This window comes from Lynx rufus, unplaced genomic scaffold (assembly GCF_022079265.1).
Source record: "Lynx rufus isolate CCGP_SWC_20201006 ecotype Redwood Valley unplaced genomic scaffold, mLynRuf1.p SCAF_1, whole genome shotgun sequence".
NCBI lineage: Eukaryota > Metazoa > Chordata > Mammalia > Carnivora > Felidae > Lynx > Lynx rufus.
The window spans coordinates 32,011,305-32,026,197 of NW_025814823.1; the positions used below are offsets into that span (position 1 = coordinate 32,011,305).

General features: G+C 33.6%; 1 non-coding gene across 1 annotated transcript; it reads right to left on the minus strand.

Moving 5' to 3' along the window:
• Positions 1-5,383: 5,383 nt before the first annotated feature.
• LOC124523452 (U6 spliceosomal RNA) lies at positions 5,384-5,486 on the minus strand. The gene has a single exon (XR_006964997.1). It is a non-coding gene; the product is annotated as a U6 spliceosomal RNA (small nuclear RNA).
• Positions 5,487-14,893: the final 9,407 nt, after the last annotated feature.

A 14,893-nucleotide genomic window follows, 5' to 3' on the forward strand; every position in this document is an offset into this window, starting at 1 on the left:
CCTTATCACTATGTTTACTTAGTATAGGAAGCAGCCTCTAAAATGGTCCCCAAATGTTCCCCATCTCCTAGTATTCATGCCCCTGTGCAATTTCCTCTTCTTTAAATGTGGGTAAGACTCATTGACACATTTCTAACAAGGACAATATGACCTAATGGCAGGTTGCCACTTCTGAGATTAGGTTTCAAAAAAACAAACAAAAAAAAATGATGGCTTCCAACTCTCTCTTTGGGGAAAAGAAGCTGCTACTATTTAATAAGTAACCCTATGGTCAGGATCATATGGCAAAGAATGATGTCTCCAAACAACAGCCAATACACATGTGAGGGAGCCTGTTAGTGAAGCTTCTGACTGCAGCTCTGCATGAAATGTTGACAGCAGCCTATGAGAGACCCTGAACTAGAAGCACCCTAAGGAGCTGCACCTGGGTTTGGGACCCTCAGAAACCGTGCGATAATACATGTTTTAAGTTGTTTACTCTTTGACATAATTGATTATGCAGTAGTACTAGGTAACTGTCACTTTTATTTAGCTTGACTACCATTTACCAACTAGAATATTAACCCATGTACGCAGTGATTTGGGTTTTGTTTTGCTCTTCCATTGTTTTCCTGTTGCTTAGAACTGGGAATAGCACTATAATTTCATATTAATATACAATCATAAGGTGTCCAGAATTTGGCACTCTGATAAGGAAGTAGAATATGCAGTCTTAATACATCTAGCTCATCATGTAATATAAGGGTCCCTTGTCTGATCACAAAAGGGGTTTTATCCAAAGAAAATCCACTTAACAAAAGGCACAAAGAAAAGAGTAGCCTGGAAATTAGCAAGTCCTTTTGACACACATGACCCACATTACACATGGCTGATAATGTGTTGTCTTTCATACAAATGAAGAAATAAACAGAATAAGAGTTTATCAGCAGTACCTCAATCTTTTCTTCATTCTTGGAGGTTATTTGAAGAAATAAAACTTAAACAGATGTTGTAGTACCAGTTTGTTGATAAAAATAGCAATTTAATAATTGTATTCCTGATGAACCACAGACTGCCTCCATTGGTTACTGAATTCTTGCTTAGCTATATCTACCAATTACCAAGCAAAGTGTTGTGTACTATAAAAAAATAGAATTTATTTTGAAGATTATAATAAATTTCCCCATTTCTCTTTTGGTCACTCCGCTTGTCTCAGTGATCATATTTCTGTATGTGTGTGGGGTAGTTTCTAGGACCATCACTTTCTTGAATTAGCCCATTTTACTATCCCTGTCCCAATATATGCTGTTTTTAAAACTTTAGCCTCATTATAAATCTTAATAATTTGGGGCACAAGTTATCATTCTTTATTCTTTGCATAAGGAATTTATATATTCTTTGGTATAGGTTCATTGGAAAGGGCTTATTGACCCCTACTCACAAAATTGTGAATTTCATTGAGATTAATCTACAGTTCAAGATGGAAAGAAAAAAGTCTTTACAATAGAGTTTATCCTTACATAAATTTCTTTCACATCTTTAGTTCTAGACACTGTATTTTTGTTTTTATTACTGGTATCACTTTTTAAAAATACATTTTTCATTCTATATTGGTAATGAATAAAACTGTAAATGACAGTAATGTCTTACATGAAGAGAAATCTTTGAGTTTGGTGTAACCAAACTCATAAAATTTGCCTCGTCATTTGTTCTGTAAAAGTTTAATACAAGAAGTTTCTTTTCTGCCTTTAGGACACAATGAAGTTTTCTTTAATTTTCCTTTATTAGCTTTACAATTTAACCTTCAAAATTAAATATTTAATCCATCTAGTTTCCATCTTGAATGTCGTGTTTGATTAAGTTTCTTGTTCTCTGTATAGAGAGCTAGGGTTCCTGCTGCAATCTACTAAAACTCTCCATCTTTCCCCAGTGATTTATGCTAATGCTTTATTGTATGTGAAATGGCCAAATAGAAATGGTCTCTTTCTACCTCTATATTCTTTTAATTGGCTTATCTGTGTGTGTTCTTATAAATGCAAAAATTTAAAACTGTAGCATACTATAGTATATTTTACTTTTATCTTTTTAAAAACTTGTTTAGGCTCTTTGTGCACTCTTGTAAGTCTCTATACATTTTAGAGCATTTTAGGTTTCTCAAAAAGAAGAAAAGCCCTAGAATTGGGAATGCATAGAATTTACATGATTTAAAGATATAGGACAGATGTCTCATAGAGAAATAGATTATTATCTAGAACATATAAATAACTTCCTCAAATTAACAACAAAAATACCAAAACTATAATAGGAAGTGGATAAAGAATATATATTTAGGCAATTTACAGAATAGGAAACCGAAAAAGTCAATAAGCATTTGAAGGCATGTGTTAAAATCATTGGCATTAAACAACGTTGGTTAAAGCAACACTGGGATATCATTTTCTACCTCAATTACTTTCCATAAGAACACTTTGTAATCCCAAGTGTTGATGGGGATGCTGTGTGAAATTGTAAAATCCCTCTGGTTATGGGAATATCTTTGGGACTCTCTCAGAAATCTAAATACAATGTTTTATGCTCAGCACGAAATAAGGGGCTCAGTATATTGTGTTTACTGCGTTAGACAATCAAGCTCAAGAAAAATTCCATCATATAAGAATGTGTCAGCTTGAACAATAACACACCATTATCTTACCTTGCTCAATAAAAGGAATAAGAAATACAGATATCTTGGATATCCTAAAACCTATATTAAGATAATTGCTGGTACATATCTCACACAGATAAAAAGGTCATACATACATTAATTTTTATAGACAAACAATTTGGGGCAACTTCATAATGCCTGAATAGTAACAATGAGATCTGTTGCAGTGTTTCCTATAACCATTAAGATAAGCAACACCAAGAAAAATACAGATTTATGGGGTGCCTGGGTGGCTCAGTTGGTTGAGCATCCAACTTCCGCTCAGGGCATGATCTCACTGTTCATGAGTCCAAGCCCCACCTCAGACTCTGTGCTGACAGCTCAGAGCCTGGAGGCTGCTTTGGGTTCTGTGTCTCCCTCTCTCTCTGCCCCTGCCCCACTTACGCTCTGTCTCTCTCACTCTCGAAAATAAACATTACCAAAAAAAAGAAAGAAAAAAAGAGAATAATACAGATTTAAATCTCCTAACTATGGTACATTTTTTTTCTTTTCTTGTCTTTGATTTTTCCCTTTGATAATTATTTATTATCTTTACACATGTAAATGTCATTTGAATTTTCTACCTCATCAAAACTAAGTTTACATCTGCGGTACATTATTTCTGTGTGTGCAGCATCAAAACGTTACATTCGTTTATCTTAAGGTACCAAAAAAAGTCTTTCTTCAACACGATGGACATTCATGTCATTAGTGTACAAGAGGCAGCAACGAAATGAATATGGAATCAAAGTACACATCAGAGTGATCCAGATGACAGAAAAAAATGGACATGGCAAGAGGACGACAGCTCAAACAGAGTTTAAAGCATCTTGTAAAAATCAAAGCAGTAATGAATTTCACTCGACACAACCAGCCCCTGTTATCAGGAGATGAATGGAAATCTCTGTTTTTCTTTCAGGGGTTAGAGTAGGAAATGAAAATGACAAGAAACCAGTGAAAGTTAGGAAGTTTAGGGGAAAAGTGCTACTCTGAAGACAGTTTCTTATTATGAATTCCATTTTATTTCAATGAATTCTTTTGAAAAATTTTTAATGTTTATTTATTTTTGAGAGAGACAGAGACAGAGCATGAGTGGGGAAGGAGCAGAGAGCAAGGGAGATTCAGAATCTGAAGCCGGCTCCAGGCTCCTAGCTTGTCAGCCCAGAGCCTGGTGCGGGGCTCGAACCCACAAACCGCAAGATCATGACCTGAGCCAAAGTCTGACGCTTGACCTATTGAGCTACCCAGGTGCACCTATTTCAATGAATTCTTTATGTGTTCAATGAAGGGTTTAATCTCTCCAAATTCTATCCATTTGTCCTAACTACCAAACGTCCAAAATAATAAGTATTTCCCCTACTTTACAGAATGATTTCTAAGATATTATTTCAGTTATTTTACAGGGTAACCAAAGGAGTTAAGTCGGGTATATATTATCAGCAAACCAGCATTGTATTTTAAAAAGTCAAGTTAGAAAGATTTTCTAAATAAAGAACAGAAAGGTGTGAACTAAAACCTAGTTTTTCTTACTCCAAATGCTATATTGCTGCCATGACTACATTCTGCTATTATAAAAATGTAGTAGTTCTACGTAATTCAGCATGTATAAAATGAACTTTACTTAGGTTTGCATATTTAGGTAAGAGAGAAGTGAGTGATTATCACTCTAAATATGGCACCTTCTGACAGTCATGCTGATGTTCTATGAAGCAGTTCAAAAGACAGTCCTGTGTGTTTAATAAACATAGTTTTGGCTGTAGGATAGTTTTAGAATCATCTTATTATTTGTGAGAAAAAAATTAAAAGATGTTATCATGCCCAACTTCCTTTTTTTTAAATACAGAATTATAATATATTTTGGCTCTTGAGCCTAATGAGTAAGAAAAATGAAGTTGGTTGGGGGTGCATTTCTAGCAAAATGGCAAAAGATTCAGATACAAATTTCAAGTGTACCAGCAGATTAAACTGCAAAACAGTTTGCATAGAGACAAGAAATTTGAGCAATAACCCTGTGAGATTTCAGGAAAAAAAAGAAACTGGAAAAAATACCACTGGCCAAAAAAAAAAAAAAAAAAAAAGGAATTGCTAGAAGAAGAGAAGCAATACAGGCAAGAAAAGGAAAGAAAGTAAATGAACTGTCAGCATGGGAACAAAGTTGATGACCAATGTCTGGATCATCCAGTGAGGACTCATGGTAAACAATTAAAGAAGTTCAGTACCTAATTCTGGGCAAGGTCTAATCTACCATAGGAACTTATTTCTCCCACTTATCTTTCCTCCATAACTCTATCCTAATATCTACAGACTATGATGTTTCTCTTTTTATTAACTCCCCACTCCCCATGTCCTACCATGACCTTCAATACAGATGAGTTACTTACTTTTCAGTGTATTCCATGTGTGAATCACTCTCGTGTTTGTTGTTCAGCTTTAAATTAAGAAAGAATGATTACAATGTTACATTTTTATTTTAATTAACTTTTAATTTTCTTTTGTAAAAGAGTAAGGAGAATGGGGAACAAAGATTTAATATAATTGAACCTCTACAAACTATATTTTGCTCTAGTAAGTTTATTTGCCTATATTTATATATATATGTCATTTTCACAGTTTTTAAGTGTAAATTCCATACCATTAATTACACTCATAATGTTGTACAATCATCACCACTATTTCCAAAAATTATTACTATAACAAAAACTCTGAACCTAATAAACAATAAGTGATATGGAATACTTCATAAATTCACATGTTATTCTTTCACAGAGGCCAAGCTAAGCTTCTCTCTGTTGTTCTGATTTCTGTGTATGTGCTGCCGAAGCAAGTTCTTGAGTCATTTTTCTCCAAGTAGTTTCTATGGTAGAGCTTCAGGAAGCCCACCAAATAGAATGATTGCATCCTTTTGGAAATTAGTAGTAAAAAGAATTTAGTTGTTGAGCCACCTGTGGCTTGGCCTTGCTTCATGCTGAATTCTGAATTGCCAAAATTCTTCACTCATTTTTATATTTCTAGGATTACATAGCACAAACCTAAGATTTGAAAGTGATGCAAAGCACAAACTTAGAATTATATTTCCTCAGTCAACTGGGGTTTGGTGCTTTGATTGATGTCGTCATTGTCGTGGATGTGAGTTTATGTCTTCATCGTTTTTTTCACTAAGAATAATGAAGAAATAGAATATGCTGACTTTAGAGAGTTTTGTTTTTTGTGTTTTTTTTTGTTTTGTTTTGTTTTTTGATTTTTTTTTTTTACTTCAACTAGTATATGAAGTAGTACTGGTCAAGTAGGAATTTGAGAATGTCTACAAGGAAGTTTCAAAAATAAAGACATTTCTGTCTCAAAATTAAAAACCAGATATAATGGTAATAACAATACAGATACAAACATATAGGGACACCTGGGTGGCTCAGTTGGTTGTGCATCCGACTTCAGCTCTGGTCAAGATCTCACGGTTCATGGATTCCAGCCACATGTCAGGATTTGTGCTGACAGCTCAGAGCCTGAAGCCTGCTTCCGATTCTGTGTCTCCCTCTCTCTCTGCCCCTTACCTGCTTGTGCTTTGTCTCTGTCTCTCAAAAATGTATAAACACTTAAAATTAAAAGAAAAACCAAATACAAACATATAAAGAGAAAATGGCTATTAAATTCAGTCTATATATTTCTAATAAAAACGCCTTAGCCAGCCACCCCATGGATGATTCTTTGACTCTTTTATGAAGCAGCTCCATATCAAATAAGAAAAATAAGTTTGAAATACATAGACTAGATTATATGAAATGACTTAAAGCATAACTGTATTGATAGAAAAATATTTCTAAGTAAATTAACCTGTAGATAACTGTAAGTACACTTTTATAACTTCTAAGCAAAATACATCACAACAATCTTAGTTAAAAATTCCTCTGAAAAATATCCTTGATTATTCTGGTTGTATTTATGTTAACCCAACACTACAAATTTTCTGAATATAAAATGTTGACATAAATTAATTAGGTATATTTTGTTATTTGAACCACAGAGGAAGATAGCTGCAGCACTGGACTATAAAAGGACTTACTTTATTTAATGACTTTTCCCCTTTTATCCACATAAACCATTCCATTCTCTTTCATTACTTTAGGCAGTTATGATTGAATTTTATATATTTTTATTTATATATATTCCTAAATAAGTCATTGCTTGAATATTTATGTATGTATCATTTTCCTTCCTTTTTCACTCAGCTTAGTTCCTTAAAGTTGACATACATTAATATGTGTATATGGATGTATGTAATATAATTTATCTATCCATTTCTCAAGGGATAAGTACCTAAACTGCTTTTAAATCTTGGAAAATGTATACACACACATATGCACACAAGTATACACACACATATGCACACAAGTGTGCATATATATGTGCATATATATACATACATGATAAACATCAATATATATCAAACATATAGGTAAAAATCAAAAAAGGTTGTTAAAAATAAATTTGAGGGAATTTATATAAAAGCTGAAAAGATAAAAATGAAAAATGTAAGAGACAAGATCCAACGATCCAAAAGCTGAATTAATAGGGGACTCTAGAAGAGCAAACAGAAAATATTGGGAGGAAAAAATGTTAAAGAAATAATGGAAAAAATATTCAGATACATAGAACATATATTTCAATTTGAAGGTTATTTTGAATGACCAAAAGAAAAAGAAAGCAAAACCTGAGAGTTCTCATGAAATCTTAAACATTAAGAATAAAGAGATCCTAAAGTTTCATTGTATATTATAAAAACAAAGTCATTGACAAAAGAGAAGATATAGATTTAAATCAGACTTTGTGTTGAGAAAGGCAATCTCCTTGTGCAAAGCTGGTACGTAGACTGGGCCTGGGGCTTGGAACACTTTCTTACCAGGAGAGAAAGAACTCACACAGCTGTTACTACCCAGTGTGGAAATATCTTTTCCTGTTTCAGACTAAAGGAATCCCTCTTTGTCTTTGCTTGAAACGTGTGACATGTGGCACCTGGCCAATCCCACTATTACATTTGTCGCCAGGGGGGAGGGCACAGTATCTTTCAGGGTAGGCAACTGTCCTGCATTGGCCTCCAAGAGAGACCTGCTGACTTCGGGGGATCAGTGCCCACTATTGAAGTTGATCTTGTTCTGTCTCTTCTCCACATGAGTAAACATTGTTCTGTCCACTGCTTGACTGTATTTTGTTCTTCTTGCTGACTCTGATAAAGAGATGTAGTGGGCAAAAGTAATTAGAGTCCTCCCCTAGGACTGGCAATCAGTGAATAGTAATATACTCACCAATTTCCAGTAGCAACACTGGATGGTGGTAGAAAATGGAACTGTTTTTTCAAGGTTCACATTTTTATTTTGTTATTATCTTAGGAGAAAAATAAATATTAGTGGCCTAATATTGTAAAATTATTAGTGTGTCATAAAAATTTAATATTAGAGAAGGAAATGTAGAAGAATGTAGGAGGACATATATTTATCTTAAAATTTTGAGTTACAAAATATGTTGAATATTTATTGCTAAAGAAATATATGCTTGAATATAATATTTAAATACATAATTGCACTTACCAAAAGTGCAATTAAAAGCACTAATAATTCATTTTTTAAACAGTTTTGAGAGAATTGTGTAAATAATCTAAATCTGCAATATTCATATATGATAGCCACTGGATATTGTCTGAAGTTGTTAGATTCTGCACCTAGTTCAGATTCTGCACTCAATTCCAATGCATGAGTGTCTGGCTTCCATTACCTTGCTAGAGCTGCTCACAGAACTCAGAGAAACATTTTCTATGCTAGATTACCAGTTTACTATAAAAGGATAAAACTGAACAGTCAGATGGAAGAGATGCATAGGGCAGGGTTTGGGTTGGGGGGGAAGGGCTAGGAATTTCCGTGCCCTCTCAGAATACACTGCTCTCTTCAAATCTCCATGTGGCCACCAATCTTTAAGTTCTCTAAACCCCATCCTTTTTGTTTTTTATGCTTCCTTATTTAGGCAGGATTGATTAAATCACTGACTGTTGGTGACTGATTCAACTTTCAGCCCCCCTCCCCTCCCAGATGATCGGGAGGTGGAACTAAAGTTCCAACCTTCTATCACCTGGTTGAGTCCCAGAAAACCAGCCCCATTCTTGGGGGGCATCTAAAAGTCTCCTCATTAACATAGCAAATAACATTTTTGATGCTGCCATCACTGAGGAAAATTCCAAGGATGTTAGGAGCTCTGTGCCAGAAATGGGGAGGAAGACCAAATACATATTTTGTTTTATAAATCACAATATTACAGTCATTAAATCAAGAAATAGGTATAATGATTTTACACTATTTTATACAGTTATTGAGATAAGCACCAGAATAAATAGAACTGAAAAGAGCTCAAAGAAGTCGATTCTAAAGAGTCAGACTGTAACTGGGGGAAAAAAAAAAAAAAAAGCCCTGATATTGGCTTTTCATTATAATCTTTCTTGTCATTTTTATTTCTTATCATAAACCTATTGTACTTGGAGAAAAATATTATTAAAACTAAAGCAGAAAAAAAATATTGACATGAACTCTAAGCAAATTCTCTAAAGCAAGTTACATCTCACAGGAAAGGTATTAGGTATGCATTTATCTGCAGTCATGAAAACTACCAAATTTCCTTGAACCTCAGTTTTTAAATTCTATTGTATTTAATTTCTTAAATTTTGTTTATCCAAGTGTTATAACAATATATCCTGGGGTCATGGCTACAGTGGCATTACTTCAATTACATGACTCATCATTGTACATAAGAACCCAGTCATTGAATGTCTGTTTTTAGTTTGTATGATGTTTAAGCATTTTTGTTTTCTTGATGACTTTCTTAAGTGTGTATCTGGTGAGAAGCTCAAAGATCTTAAAAATGAAAATTCTATTTTGAAAAAATGGTGAAAATATTTTTTTCATTACAAGACTTCCTACTCATTTATATCCTTTTTTTTTTTAAACGTTTATTTATTTTTGGGACAGAGAGAGACAGAGCATGAACGGGGGAGGGGCAGAGAGAGAGGGAGACACAGAATCGGAAACAGGCTCCAGGCTCTGAGCCATCAGCCCAGAGCCTGACGCGGGGCTCGAACTCACAGACCGCGAGATCGTGACCTGGCTGAAGTCGGACGCTTAACCGACTGCGCCACCCAGGTGCCCCCATTTATATCCTTTTAAAAGTACCAGTTATAGTAGAATATCCTCAGTTATAGATGTGAAACTATTCTTAATAGGTTTGTTTAATCATGTATTACTTTGTATCATGAAAGTTTATTGATTTTCACATTATACATAATATGTCTTTCTGAATGAGATTCATTTATGTTTAGAAGTGAGATATTCATAGTAAAACAATACAACACGTTATATTCAACTGCTTTTTTGATAAATTTGTCCCAAACAATTAAATCTTGAATTGCAGCATGTCAAAATGCTTATTAGTCATGTATTACTTTATCCTTTTTCTTTTGTTCTGCTTTCTTTATAATTTACCTTAGGGTTGTTGCTTCTCAAACTCCTTCATTCATCCTGTCCCAAAATCATGTGAATTCATTCATTTATATTTCTTATCAGGGCCACTGTTTTTCAGTCTTATCCTCACCCTCAGGAAAACACTTACCCTTAAAACTAATCATATCTATCAAATCATTATCAAGTGACCAGCTATTATACCCCGGACCCCCAACTTTGGAACATTTTTACACAGTTCAGATGGTCTTTCTAACATCCTGGGCAATGTTAAATTCATTTTTAATGAAATACAGTATTCCTTTTCGTTTGTTCTTTATTTTAAAACAACTTTCATTCCAAAGATCTGTAGATCTCCTCTCCCCTCCACGTCAGCAATATTGTTAGCAATACACTGCGGGATCTTAACCTGCTCCATTTGTGAAATTCCATGTGTGGAATTTTACTATCTGACCAAACCCTTGTACCCTGGGGCATTCTTCTACTTCACAATATACTGGAAAGTGAATGGGCTTTAAGTTTTACTTTTACTGACCATGTCGTTTTGGAATAATAATCTCTGAGCCACATTTTTCTCTCAAATAAAATGAAAAAAAAATGCTACTTATCCCACAGTTTTATTTCAAATATATGTTTAAGTATATTGTTGACGATAGTATATCCATTTTTATTACTGCAGAAAGCAGTTAATTATATATTTTTCTGTACTTTGAGAAGAGTCAACAAGGTAAAAATCATTTTTAGTTTTACACATTTTTGATGTAACTATATATAAACTCACATATATGTCCTTAATTATCATCTCAGGGAAAGATGGAAATTCCCTTACTTAATGGCTATCTTATTAAGTTGAGGTGTTTTTTTTTTTTTTTCGTTTTGCCTTTAAGGGATTAGTTGCAAGATAATCATCTCTTTCTCTTGCATTTTTATTCCTTCACCAGATTGTGAAATAATAATAGGATTAATAACCAATTAGAACCAAGGAGAATGTGACTGGAAAATGTCTAATCCTGTGGCCTCAGAGAACACATGAGATTGATAATTACCACTGGCATTTATGACCCTACAAAAATAATCATGTTTTGACATTTCCTATATGATTTTTACAAAGAAAAATAAATTGGCAACACAAAACATAGCCAGCAATTATTCCTGGGGCTAATTCTATAATTGTAGGAATTTTTGTTGATAGGAAGATATGATCATACATTCAATAATTGTAGGGTTTGCCACAAAAATGAGATAACTTTATGTGCCATTTTGTCGTGATTATCAAAAGAGACCACAGAATGTAGTTCAGTGGCTTTATATTTAGGGAGGAATTCAAGCACCTTCATTAAAAGATGCCTACAAGCTATCTTTAGATCATCAATATATGAAATTGATTGGGGACTTTAGTAACAGATTTCTATTGTTTGTGTCTTTAGAGTTTTCTTAAAGCTTTTAATAATGTAATTAATGTCAACATTAGTCTGTAGATTAATATACTTTTTCTTTTGCTAAATATTAGCTATTATTACTTTTTAAGTTTGTTTATTTTGAGAGAGAGTGTGCACATATGAACTGGGAAGGGGCAGAGACAGAGGGAGAGAGTGTATATTAAACAACACTGGCAGCACAGACCTAACTCAGGGCTTGATCTCACAAACCATGACCTGAGCCGAAATCAAGACTTGGAGGTTTAACTGACTGAGCCATTCAGACGCCTTTGTTAACTATTATTTTTATTCCATTAAAAAATGAGCTCATTCTGTAGGACTGTTGGATTTTGCAGTACAGCTTTAAACAAAGCAACAGATGATTTCTGGTTCTTTAGCTAGAAATTTGTCTCTAAATATGTCCTCCATTTCTACAACACACAATTTTCCAATATGTTCTTCAGCTACAAAAGCTGAATATAGCAAGACAACAGATTTTCATTTTATATTGTCACATTTGATTACTTCTGTTTCAAGTCTTGTCTGAAACTCTGACATACATTTCAATAATTACTGTTGTTCCTATTTAAAAGTAAGCAGACTTCAAAAGGTCTTTCTTTTCTTTCTTTCTTTCTTTCTTTCTTTCTTTCTTTCTTTCTTTCTTTCTTTCTTTCTCCTAGTACTTTCTTAGGTGGGGTTTGTGTACCACCAATGCAGCACATTGTTTAATTGGCAAAAAACAGCAAACACTACTTGGGATAGGTAGAACAGGGCTTGCTAAAAGAGCCTAGTGAAAAAGTGTATCCAATATTTACATAGACATCTAAAGTGATTAGAATCCTTGCCTTGCATTAATAGTACTGACAAACCAAGGCCAAATCAGAAATAATCCAATTGATATTGGGAAAACATAAAGATGGTTGCTATAACTACAAATATGTGTAAAATATAATTTTTGGCTTTATTAATCTTTATAAGCCTTAATTACAATTATTCTTAAGAATTACTTATGATTGGGGTACCTGGGTGGCTCAGTTGGTTAAATGTCCAACTTCGGCTCGGGTCGTGATCTCACAGTAGGTGGGTTCAAGCCCCGCGTCCAGCTCTGTGCTGACAGCTCAGAGCCTGGAGCGTGCTTCAGATTCTGTGTCTCCCTCTCTGCCCCTCCCCCACTAGCACTTTCTCTCTCTCTCTCTCTCAAAAATAAACATAAAAAAAAGAATTGCTTATGATTATCATGTTTCATATCATTTAAAATTATTGAAACTTTGCTATATATATGAATATCACATGAGGCTCCTTATAAGCATTATTATTTTAATTTCTTTGAAATTAAGCATAATTGTTACAATGACATTCATGTATTTAATTAGCAGCTGGGTAATGATTGATTCTGTTTTATCATTGGTAGATTAAGTTTTACTTTATGCATTTCTGAGGAAAATAATGAGTAAAGATCAACTAACCATTGATAGAATAAAACTTTATCTATGTCATATAACATCTAGCCTACCTGCCACTCTCCAGACTGAATGAGTTGGTCAGTGGGTGAGTGAAACAGTAAGCAAAGCAGATTCACAATGTAGTAAAAATATCTTTCTTCCCAGAACGCAAGAATCTGCACCTAGGACCTTCACAGCAACCCACACTGGAAAGCTATATTTGCCCTACTCAAATAGAAGCAAGGAAAAAATAAAGTCATGTTGATGTATATCACTTTCTGTATAACTGATGCAGTATCTTCAATTTCAACTGCATTTTGTTTTAGTTTTTAATGTAGACAAATACAGTTGGAGAATTTTTACTACTTCAAAGTCAGTAGAGATGCTTATTATGTTGGCTTCTAAATTTACTATTGATTAATAAATATACTGTCATTCATCATATCACATTGTTTCCATTCCAATTCATTAGCATAAGTGTGTTAGTATTCTCATCAAATTATTAACCTATAAACACTAAGATGGGAGAAAGTCATTATCTTTACTGCTTTAAGAAATTCTGGAAGTTTTAATAATCTCTCTTCAATATGTTGCTCTAGAGAAAATTTGAAAAGTTATTTCGTTATGTAATACACACACAATATTTGCTTAATTTATAGTCATTTCATTTTAAATAAAGACTGTTTAGGTTCTCAGTCTTCAGTGTCAGTGTCAGGCTATGAAATCCAGAATGTTACCATGGCTCAGTGTCCATGGAGACAAATCCCAGATTCTACAATAGCAACAGGATTTATATGGCACTATTCCTACGATGTATCACTTTGGGCTTAATAATATTCTGTAATGTGACAGAAAAAAGCTAAAGTACCAGACTACTCAAACCCATGTTTAAAAGAATAGAATTCAATTTATTCTGAAAGTATAACAGTAACTCATTTCCAAATGACATAAAGAAAGCAGCGGGCATCAGATAAGTTTATTGCTATTTGTGTGAACTGTCAGGAAAAAAGAGAATTATCCAGTTGAGCATACTGAGAGACTTATTATCACATACAAATCATGCAGCTCAATACAGAAAAGTGGTCAGCATCATATGTCAAGAAGAAAAAATTGGAAGGAATCAAGTTGCCTGCCTTCCATCCAGACTTCTTGAGTTTTGAGGGATTTTGTTTTATTATTAATCATTCTTCATTCTTATACTCACATGAATGCACACACATATATACACAATCACCAATACAGTCAAATTAATTATGGTAAAGCAAAATTGTCATACTTCAATATCCCGGATCACAATCTTTTGAAGATCTCCTTTATTAGGTTAAAACAACAACAACAACAAAACTATGTCATTAAAAGCCTTTGAAGTTTAGACTCACTTTTATTTTATCTTTAAAAATTATTGATCATTCAATGTGTATGGATCAGTGCATTTCTTGAAAGTCTATGTAAAGATAAGCCTAGAGTTGTAATATAGTTAACATTGATTGGGTACCAACCATGTTCTGGGCTAAGCATTTTAATATGATATCTCACTAACACTCATAACAATCTTATAGAATCAACCATTGAAATCCTGTAAGAAAGGAAAGGAAACTAGTCCTTGAATTTTGTAATTTAGATGTTTTTCCAGTTTACATTTTCTGTTGATATTTTATGTCCCTTTGCCTTTTGCTTTCTATCACAATTAAATTGAAGATAATTTCATTATTCTTGAGAAATTCAAACAAATTTATTTTTAGAAAATTGGAAGCAAATGCACTTTAAATCAGGAGGATGTTCTACTTCTGAAAGGCAAACATTTTCTGCAAGACAGTTTCTATTTTATCAAAATTAAGAGTGTTGCATTATATTTGATACTTTGTGATTGATGAACTTGTG